Source organism: Eptatretus burgeri, chromosome 11 (assembly GCF_056783735.1).
Source record: "Eptatretus burgeri isolate ZD-2024b chromosome 11, Ebu_testis_v1, whole genome shotgun sequence".
NCBI classification, from domain to species: domain Eukaryota; kingdom Metazoa; phylum Chordata; class Myxini; order Myxiniformes; family Myxinidae; genus Eptatretus; species Eptatretus burgeri.
In genome coordinates, this window is record NC_140971.1 from 11344253 (window position 1) to 11352701 (window position 8449).

At 44.3% G+C, this 8449-nt stretch overlaps 1 protein-coding gene across 1 annotated transcript in view; it reads left to right on the forward strand.

Moving 5' to 3' along the window:
- LOC147016501 (nuclear factor of activated T-cells, cytoplasmic 3-like) overlaps nucleotides 1-1249 on the forward strand; it is a 147783-nt gene extending 146534 nt beyond the window's left edge. Inside the window, exon 12 of the mRNA XM_085845217.1 lies at nucleotides 1-1249. This exon is cut by the window's left edge and continues 325 nt beyond it. The gene's annotated coding sequence lies outside the window, so the exon portion shown is untranslated.
- The last annotated feature ends 7200 nt before the right edge of the window (nucleotides 1250-8449 follow it).

The window sequence follows — 8449 nt, forward strand, 5'->3', positions numbered from 1 at the left end:
CCCGACGGCTTAACGTTTGCTTCGTTCCACACCGATGCCGAACTTTTAAAATGTTCTTACATGAAAGGGCCACACGGCGTCTGCACTTGGTCATTCAGCACTGAATCATTGCCACATTTGAAAATCTACAGTACTCGGCTCACTTCTTTCATTTTGACAGAGAACGAGGCTCATGGAAGGCTTTACGGTATTCCTTCAAGGCGTTGCCTTCCCTGAACGTGCTACTGCAAACGACAATCAGATTTGGTCCGTTGTGCTACCTTCGACAGAAGTTTAAAATGTTAAGTTTTTGTAAATGCAAACTTTTTGGTAGTGCATCATAGAATGCATTCTCTTTGTATTTTAAGTTCGTTCATGTGCAGTATAACTGCCAGGCAGCACTATAGGATGTAAAGCAGGCATCCTATGTGGTTGCTTAAAGCTGGAAGTGATTGTGAAAGAAAGCGTTTTATGTATTGTTTGCGTAAGGCAGAAACTGGATGTTTTGAATTAGTGTTGTCTTTTCTAATCGTTGGCACTTCTTACTTAGGCGACTAGTTTCTATTTAGCTCGAATGAATAATGCTAAGAGCCTCCTCTTAATCACACATGCTAGTTGACTCCATGTCGGATGGTTTCGTGAGCAGTTCTGCCCGTTGGAAGATCTGAGCGTGGTGCTGGGAAACTCACAAATGAGACGGTAGCCAAATGAGTTTTTATTTCATACCTAATGCAGTATTAACTGCCTAAAATGGATTGCTATGCTATTTTTTTAAATGAAATATCGTTTTCGGCCTTACTTTTATATTTTTTACATTTGCACTTATTTTTTTATTCAAATATAGCTTCTCGGTGTACGTGCGCACACAAACACACAATGCACCATACCAAAGTACAATGTACTGTATTTTACTAACAACTATATTATTTTAATTACACGGAATGCCTTTATATATATATATATAAATATACAAAATTACTTTTGTACACTTTTGGAAAAGCATCTTATATTCACTGTAAAAGCTTTGTTGCACGCTCCAGCATCTGCTGAATATTGCTTTATATATGTATAGTGAAGAGTTCATGCTGACAGTGTTACATTAAATGAAGGTATTCTCATTTTCAAGTGTACGCGGATGATCGTATGTATGAAGATGAAAGATTCGCATGCACATGCTCATGAAATGGTGGAAAATGGCGAGCAATATGAAAGAGGTGCTAATGGAAATGTACTTGGAAAATCAAATAAACAGCTTTATCTTCGAATGTCATCATTGTGTCTCCAATGCAACCAAAGGGTGATTGATTTGGACACTTGACCCTTACATATCCTGTATATGATGGTGATGGCATTGGAAAGATGTGGTCGTGTAGTAGATGACATGATCTCACAGGTGGGAAGGTGTCGTAAAAAAAAGAAAATCAATGGCATCTCCCGTGAAGAAGCTGAATCTATGGGCCGATCACTTTCCCATCGCAGAGAGGTCTACCGCCTCCTTTCTGTTCTTGCATGTTCTACTCTCCGTTCTTTGTAGGGTGCACGCGGTTGACCATGAATCCCCTTCTGGTGAACCTCCCAAAATCCAGAATCACTGCTCACCTCCTCATTCGTTTCTTCTATTTTCCAGCTTGTGGAATCAACTTCCACATTCCCTTCAATTTCATTCCTCCCTCCAGGTCTTCAAGATATCTGTTTGATCACCACCATCTCAGATCAACCCCATCCAAAATAATGAATAAAACTTTTTTACCCCCGTCAACCCCCCCACCCCACCCCGTCCCCAAACCCACCTCTTCATGAGAGTTTTCTTCTGTATCCATCTTGTCCATCCCATGTGCCAACCTCCCCCCCCCCAACCCCCTTCTCCTCATCCATTATTTTGTTTGTTTGTCCAAGTCCTCTGGAAGAAGTCCTTTCTTTCAAGGTTCTGGGTCTCACTATCTGCCATGATCGTTCCCGGGAAAGCCACATTTCCAACCTGGCCTCCAAAGCCAGTTGCCGACTGGGAATCCTCCATCGTGCAAAGTCCTTCCTCGGCCCACCTGAGCTCCTGACCACATACAAAGATTTTGTCTGCAGCCTGATGGAGTAGTGCTCTCCCCTCTGGGCTGATGCTCCTGCCCCCCACCTTTCTTGGCTTCACGCCGTAGAAACCAAGGAATTTAGGATCATTGGCATCTCCCGCAATGAGGCTGAGTCTTTGGTCCTCTCACTCTCTCACTGCAGGTAGGTCAGTGGTCATTCTGTCTTCCACCATCTCCTCTCCGGTCTCGCCCCCACCCCCCCTGCTCTGTCTGTAATTTGTCCCCACCATATTTCCGCAGGGTGCTCAAGGTCCGCCAACAACCCCCTACTGGTAAAACTACCAAAATCCCGAATCACTGCTCACCTTCACTCTTTCATTCCTCTTTTTCCCGCCTTTGGAATAAACTCCCTCACTTTGTTCAATCCCATTCTTCCCTCCAGGCCTTCAAAACAGCTGTTCACGAGCACCTTTTATCATTCACCATCCAAAGCCACAATCTTTTCTACCCTCGTTAATCCACCCCAAACTCACCTCCTTCAAATTCCCTGCTTTCCTTCCTGAAAGTCCCTGTAATGTCCATCTTGTATAGCCCGTGTTCCCTACCCCATCCCTCTCCCTTCCACAGATCTCCTAATGTCTCTGTTCCCCACTGTTTTGTCCTTCCCACTCCCACCCCTCTTGTCTCATGCCCCCCCCTTCCTTGTGCATTGTGTGTTTAGCTCTCATACGAGCCTCGACAAGGTACACAAAAATTAAAAAGTCTATTTTGTCCTTCAACCCTGCTGTTGGTGTTTTCCCCTTCTTTCTGCTGTTCCTTTTGTTCTTTTGTGTCCTGATCCATTCAGTGTTCTTGTTCTTCCATGAGTCTTCACTTTGTATACCAAAAAAACAAAAGACACTGATGATGTTTATTTTCTGATTCTTTTTTTCTTTCATCCTTTTTTGCAAACAATTTACACTTCGTTGAACAATCGCCTTTATTTTATTTTTCTGGAAGCAACTGCCTTTTGGGTGAAGTAATCTGGACTCAACTATTCCAAAAAAGAATTCAATTGAACTTCAATGCTGTTGTTCTTTCGTATGCAACCTGTGGCTGGTGGTGTCATAATCTTTTGTGCAAATGCAGCTGTGCCACTGATGCAGTGCCCCTGTTACCAGTAAGCTGGTACTCATTTTGCCAACCTTGGAAGGATGACAGCCTGAGTCCACCCACCTGATGTTGTTTGAACGGAAATACAGGGGCTCAAAGTCAAGACCCTAAGATCTTAAATCATCCACCTTAACCGATAAGCCAACCAACACCGGGCTTGTTTAACTTCAAGATATCACAAACTCGCTCCGCCTGCTATTTCCTTCCTTGGTTAATTTTTTTTTCATGTCTTCTATTCTCAATACCTTTGCAGTTGCTGTGGATGGTTTTCCAGAGGGATGTGGTCATTTGGTAGGTCGACCAACGATGCGTTGAGTTGATAGCATCTGAGAGTGGTCAGGGTGCAATGTCACCGCAGTGCTGGAAAGACGGGTTGTGTCTAAAGTCGTGGCAGTGGTTCCAGTAGTGTATAATTTGAGGAGGTGACCATGACCTTATGCCTATGTTGAATGATGATCAATACCTCCTAAATGAAGTAACATTCCTCCTCCTTGAATAAATATTGTTTCTGAATTTCAAAGCTCATAATAACATTTTAAAATGATAATTTTGCCACATCTCTCTGTCAGAAATACCCCATGTGTTGTTCTTCATCTGGATATTCTTCACACAGTTCCCTTTCCAAACCTGTCGAACACACACACACACACACACACACACACACACACACACACACACACACACACACACACACACACACACACACACACACACACACACACACACACACACACACACACACACATTCGGTCCATCCACCATCCTCCATATCTCCAGCACAATTTTTCTCTGTGCTTTCAATAACCCCTCATTCCACCCACATGATGATGTCTGTCTTTGTGTATCTGAATTGGGGATCATGAGAAGTGCAGTCTGCAGAGGTTGCCTGCACATGACCATCAACTCCCCTTCAAGGGAGGAGGGAAGCTTCCTTCCAGATTCCTTTCTTAGCTTCCCCCAACCCCCTTTGTCCAGTAACGGTGTCAAACCCTCCATATGATCCCATTTCACACCTTTACCCCACTACCTCCCAGCTTCACCCTCACATGACCTCCTCATCACACCTCTCCCAGTCCCCCCCCAACACTTGCCCAGTCCTTCTGAGTTTCCCTCCCATGCCATAATTTCTCAGCTTTCCCTTGCCCCACCACATTTCCACACTCCACCACCACGTCGGCATGTTCCCCCACTCTCCACATTTCCTAACCCCCTCTCCATGTTCCTGCAGTAGAGTCGGCTCGGGGGAGCAGTAGAGTCAGCTCCACCGAACACACCGGAATTTAAGTCGTGACCCTCGGATAAGTCCGGAAGGCACGGGTCCCTTACAGACCATGAATCGCCAATAATTCGACCACGTGGAGTAGGGTCAATTGCCAAACTTCAATATACCTAATTACCCACGCGGAAAAGCTACCGGGGATTTCACACCCTCGACGGACCTCGAGCGGAACGAGCCGTTACCGTGCCCAAACCGTGTGTAACCCGAACAGAGGTTACCAAGGCCTGTCGGTCCAAATAAACAATTTACTGCCTCGCTATTTCTCAATACACACCATGCTAAGACAATGAAAGAAACACAGAAACGAGCTGGAACATTTAACAGATATTTATTGACAATAGGCAGGGAGACACAGAGCAGAGTTATCCGAATGAGCAATGCAAATAATGTACAACAAAAAGCACTTAACAATTCTACTTATCGGACGGGCCCACACACAGACACACACACCCCCAAAAAGAAATGGTGGCCACAGCCTTTATTAATACCCCCAGCTCAGAGGAAAGGTGAGCTGGAAGTAAGATCTCTGGCTTGGACCTTCCCGCTCCGTGCAGTTCCCGATGATCTGGCCCGGCGGGACTCGAACCCGCAACACGATGCTGCTCCAAGCACCAGGTAGCACGCTCTCCAACTGGCCATGCACCAATCAACCAAGACCAAGGAGAAGATCAGAGACGACGATGACCCAGGACCAGATGAACCAGCCAGCACCAAGACCCGCAACCCCCAAGATGACCAACCTCCCCAGCCTGGCGTTCCTTTATATCTTTCTTGTCCGGGGTGAGAAAATGGCCATCTGAGGCGGTCTCCCCCCTCATTGGCTAGGGTGTCGTGGGAAAGTCGCCCTTTGTGGCATCTCAACTCTCATTGGCCAGGGTATCATGGGAAAGTCGCCCTTTGTGGCATCTCAACTCTCATTGGCCAGGTTGTCGTGGGAAAGTCGCCTCTGTGCGTGATCTCCACCCTCATTGGCCGGGGTATCGTAGGAAAGTCGCCCTTTGTGCGTCATTGGACAAGGGGTGGAGTCGGAGCTGAGGTGAGGAAAATCTCCGCCCACGTACATGGTCGAACACAAGTGGGCAATGACGTCGGTGTGCGAAGTGAAGTGAAGGAGATTTGTTGTAAAAGAAACTTCACTGCGCACACATATAATTCCCGTTAGACACAGGTAGGGGATCCTATAAAACTAAACTTGGGGACTGCTGTCTGTCTGTGTGCACAAGGCTTCCAAATTCGTAACAATACATCTCTTGACTCTCTCTCAGCAAATGCTCGTTGGACACAAAGTCGGACCAGCGATAGCCAAGTGTTCTTTGAAGAGATCTGGCACCGAAGGAGTTAAGTCTCCATCTCAGATCCTTGGTCAAAGTCGAAGTCTCACATCCGCAGAGCAAGACTGGAAGCACCAAAGACTTAAAGACTCGGACTTTTGTTCTCCTGCACAGGTACAGACAGCACCACACCCCATGATCCAGTGAATCCATGGCTCCCCAGACCCAACCCAGATGTCTATAGACTTCTAGCTCACAACATGCGGAGACATGAATATCACTGCCAAAGTATGCAAATCTCTCTGTAACCTTAACATTCTCGCCACAGACAGGTACAGACAAGATAGCCACAACCAATATGTCATTGAAAGCCTGGACATTCGTGATGACCCATGACACCCATAATCTCAATGGCTCTGACTTCGCATTCAGCACATTGATGGCCCCCATAAGGACATACAGATTCTCCACAAAGATGATTACATCATCTGTGACATCAAGGTCAGAGATCTTCACATTCCCAAGCGACGCACTGCAGCTTGATCTCTTCAACATGTGCCCGAGAATCCAATCCATCCATACAAGCGCTGTAAGATGTGGAGGCCAGTACACACCCCTGACGAACCCTAGTAACAACTGGAAGTATGTCAGAGATCGAACCTCCACACCTCACAGCATTCTGGGTACCAGAGTATAGTTCAGATATCAGATCGATCAGCTTTGGTGGAATTCCACAAAGACTGAAGATCCTCCAGAGGGCATCATGGTTCACTGAATCAAATGATTTACAGAGATCAACATCAGCTGCAAGCACCCCTGCTGAAACTCTGGCCAGCGTTCAGTGAAGACCCGAAGAGCAAGGATACGATCAATCATTGACTTCTTTGGTGTAAAGCCAGACTGATCTAGACACTTGTGCTTAAGCAAATGGTGGCATACCTTATCAAGAATTATCTGAGCAACGATCTAATATCTAATAGTTCAGGTGTGCCAAGGCAGGACTTTGCCAGACGGAGAATGCCCGAGTGACTTTGGAGGCCAACTTAGAAATGTGTTTTTCCCAAGAAAGATTATAGCTGATACCCTCCCATGTACTTTCTTTGTCACAAAAGCTTGAGTGATTGAACTTCTTCAAGAGGATTTAAGGGGATTGGGTTTTGCACCTCGGTACCCTCATCAGAGGAGAGGGTATTGCAATTGGGTCCATTTGTTACTTGGTGAAAAAACTTTTCACAAAATATGTTGGTTTGTAGAATTTGTCTGTTTGTCTGTCTGTCTGTTTGCTACTTGACAAAATATTTTTTTAATGTATGTTGATCGCTTCCATTTGTTTGTCTGTCTGCTCACCTTTAATCGCCTGCAGATCACAATTTTTAACCGATCTTCACGAAACTTCACCAAATGGTGAAGTTGTTGGTCCGACAGAATCGTACCTATTTTTGAGGTCAAAAGGTCAAAAGTTCATCATCGACCAAAGGTCAGCAACTTTTTTGAATGCCTAAAATCCTCAATTTTCATCTGATTGACTTCAAATTGGAAGAGGATTTGCATATCAGGTCACTGAATTTAACCACCATCTATGTTTGAGGTCAACATTGGCCGAATTTCTAAAATGGTCAAATTTTCAATCCATGGACTTGAAATTTGAAGAGCAATTCAATGTCAGGTCGTTGAATTCAACCGCCTATTCTTTTTGAGTTGAACCTAGAGTTGTGGATGGATTCAGATGAAACTTGGTGGATGAGTTGGTTATGTGACAAGAACAAGCCAATTAAATTTTAGTTGAGCTCCAAATCCAGATCCGGCATATCAGTTGGCTGCAAAACGTAAACGAAATCAGCTTGGCGGAGGTATACACATTGCCGAGTGCCCTTTAGTTTAAAACAAATAGCTTGACTCAGCACATCTCAGCAATAAGACAACATTGCTTCATGAACATTTCGCAAATATTTGTATACCAGACATCATGTGACTGGGTCCTATTATCCTATTGTCAATCCTTTTGTCAATTTTGATTGGATGCACGTCACGGCTGAAGTCACGTTACTCTTCTTCTTCTCACTAATTTTCTTTCCCAAGATACCACCATTTCCTTACCATTCATTCAACTGACTTCACCTTTACCGGATAACCTCGTGGCATGGTGAGTTGTAACCGTGGTAGTAGATGATAAATGGGGTTTCTGGGACTCCCATTCAAATGAATGGGGTAAAAGGGGAAAACTTTCTGACCCAAGCCCCAAAAGCTCAAAATAGGAGACTCATTTTCTCCCCACCTATCCCCTGCCCTCCCCATACAAGCAAATGTAAAATTGAGACGATGAAAGATTGAGACTTATGATTAAAGCACTTCTTCCCTTTCATATTTTCATTCCACTCAAAGAGCGAACCAACGAATATTTGCCCATGTACTACTTTTGGGAATAACTTAATTTTCTTATAACATTCATTTCCATCGAGTATATTCACAAAGAATAACTTGGAACTTGGTTCTTGGTTTAAGTGTCTTTGTTGAGCATAAATTAAATGATAAACTTCTCTTAATGCTCTTATTTGACGACCTCCTGAGCCGCATATCATTTTGTGATTGCCGTAAATTGTTTTTCCATTGTTCAATTGATAACCATCAAAGTTTTCAGTCCATTCAAGGATTTTTTTTTTCTTTACATCCTCCAACTTAGTTGTAATTAAATGTATCCACTTATTTGTTTTATCTACTTTTACCCCGGTTATTTCTTCAATAAG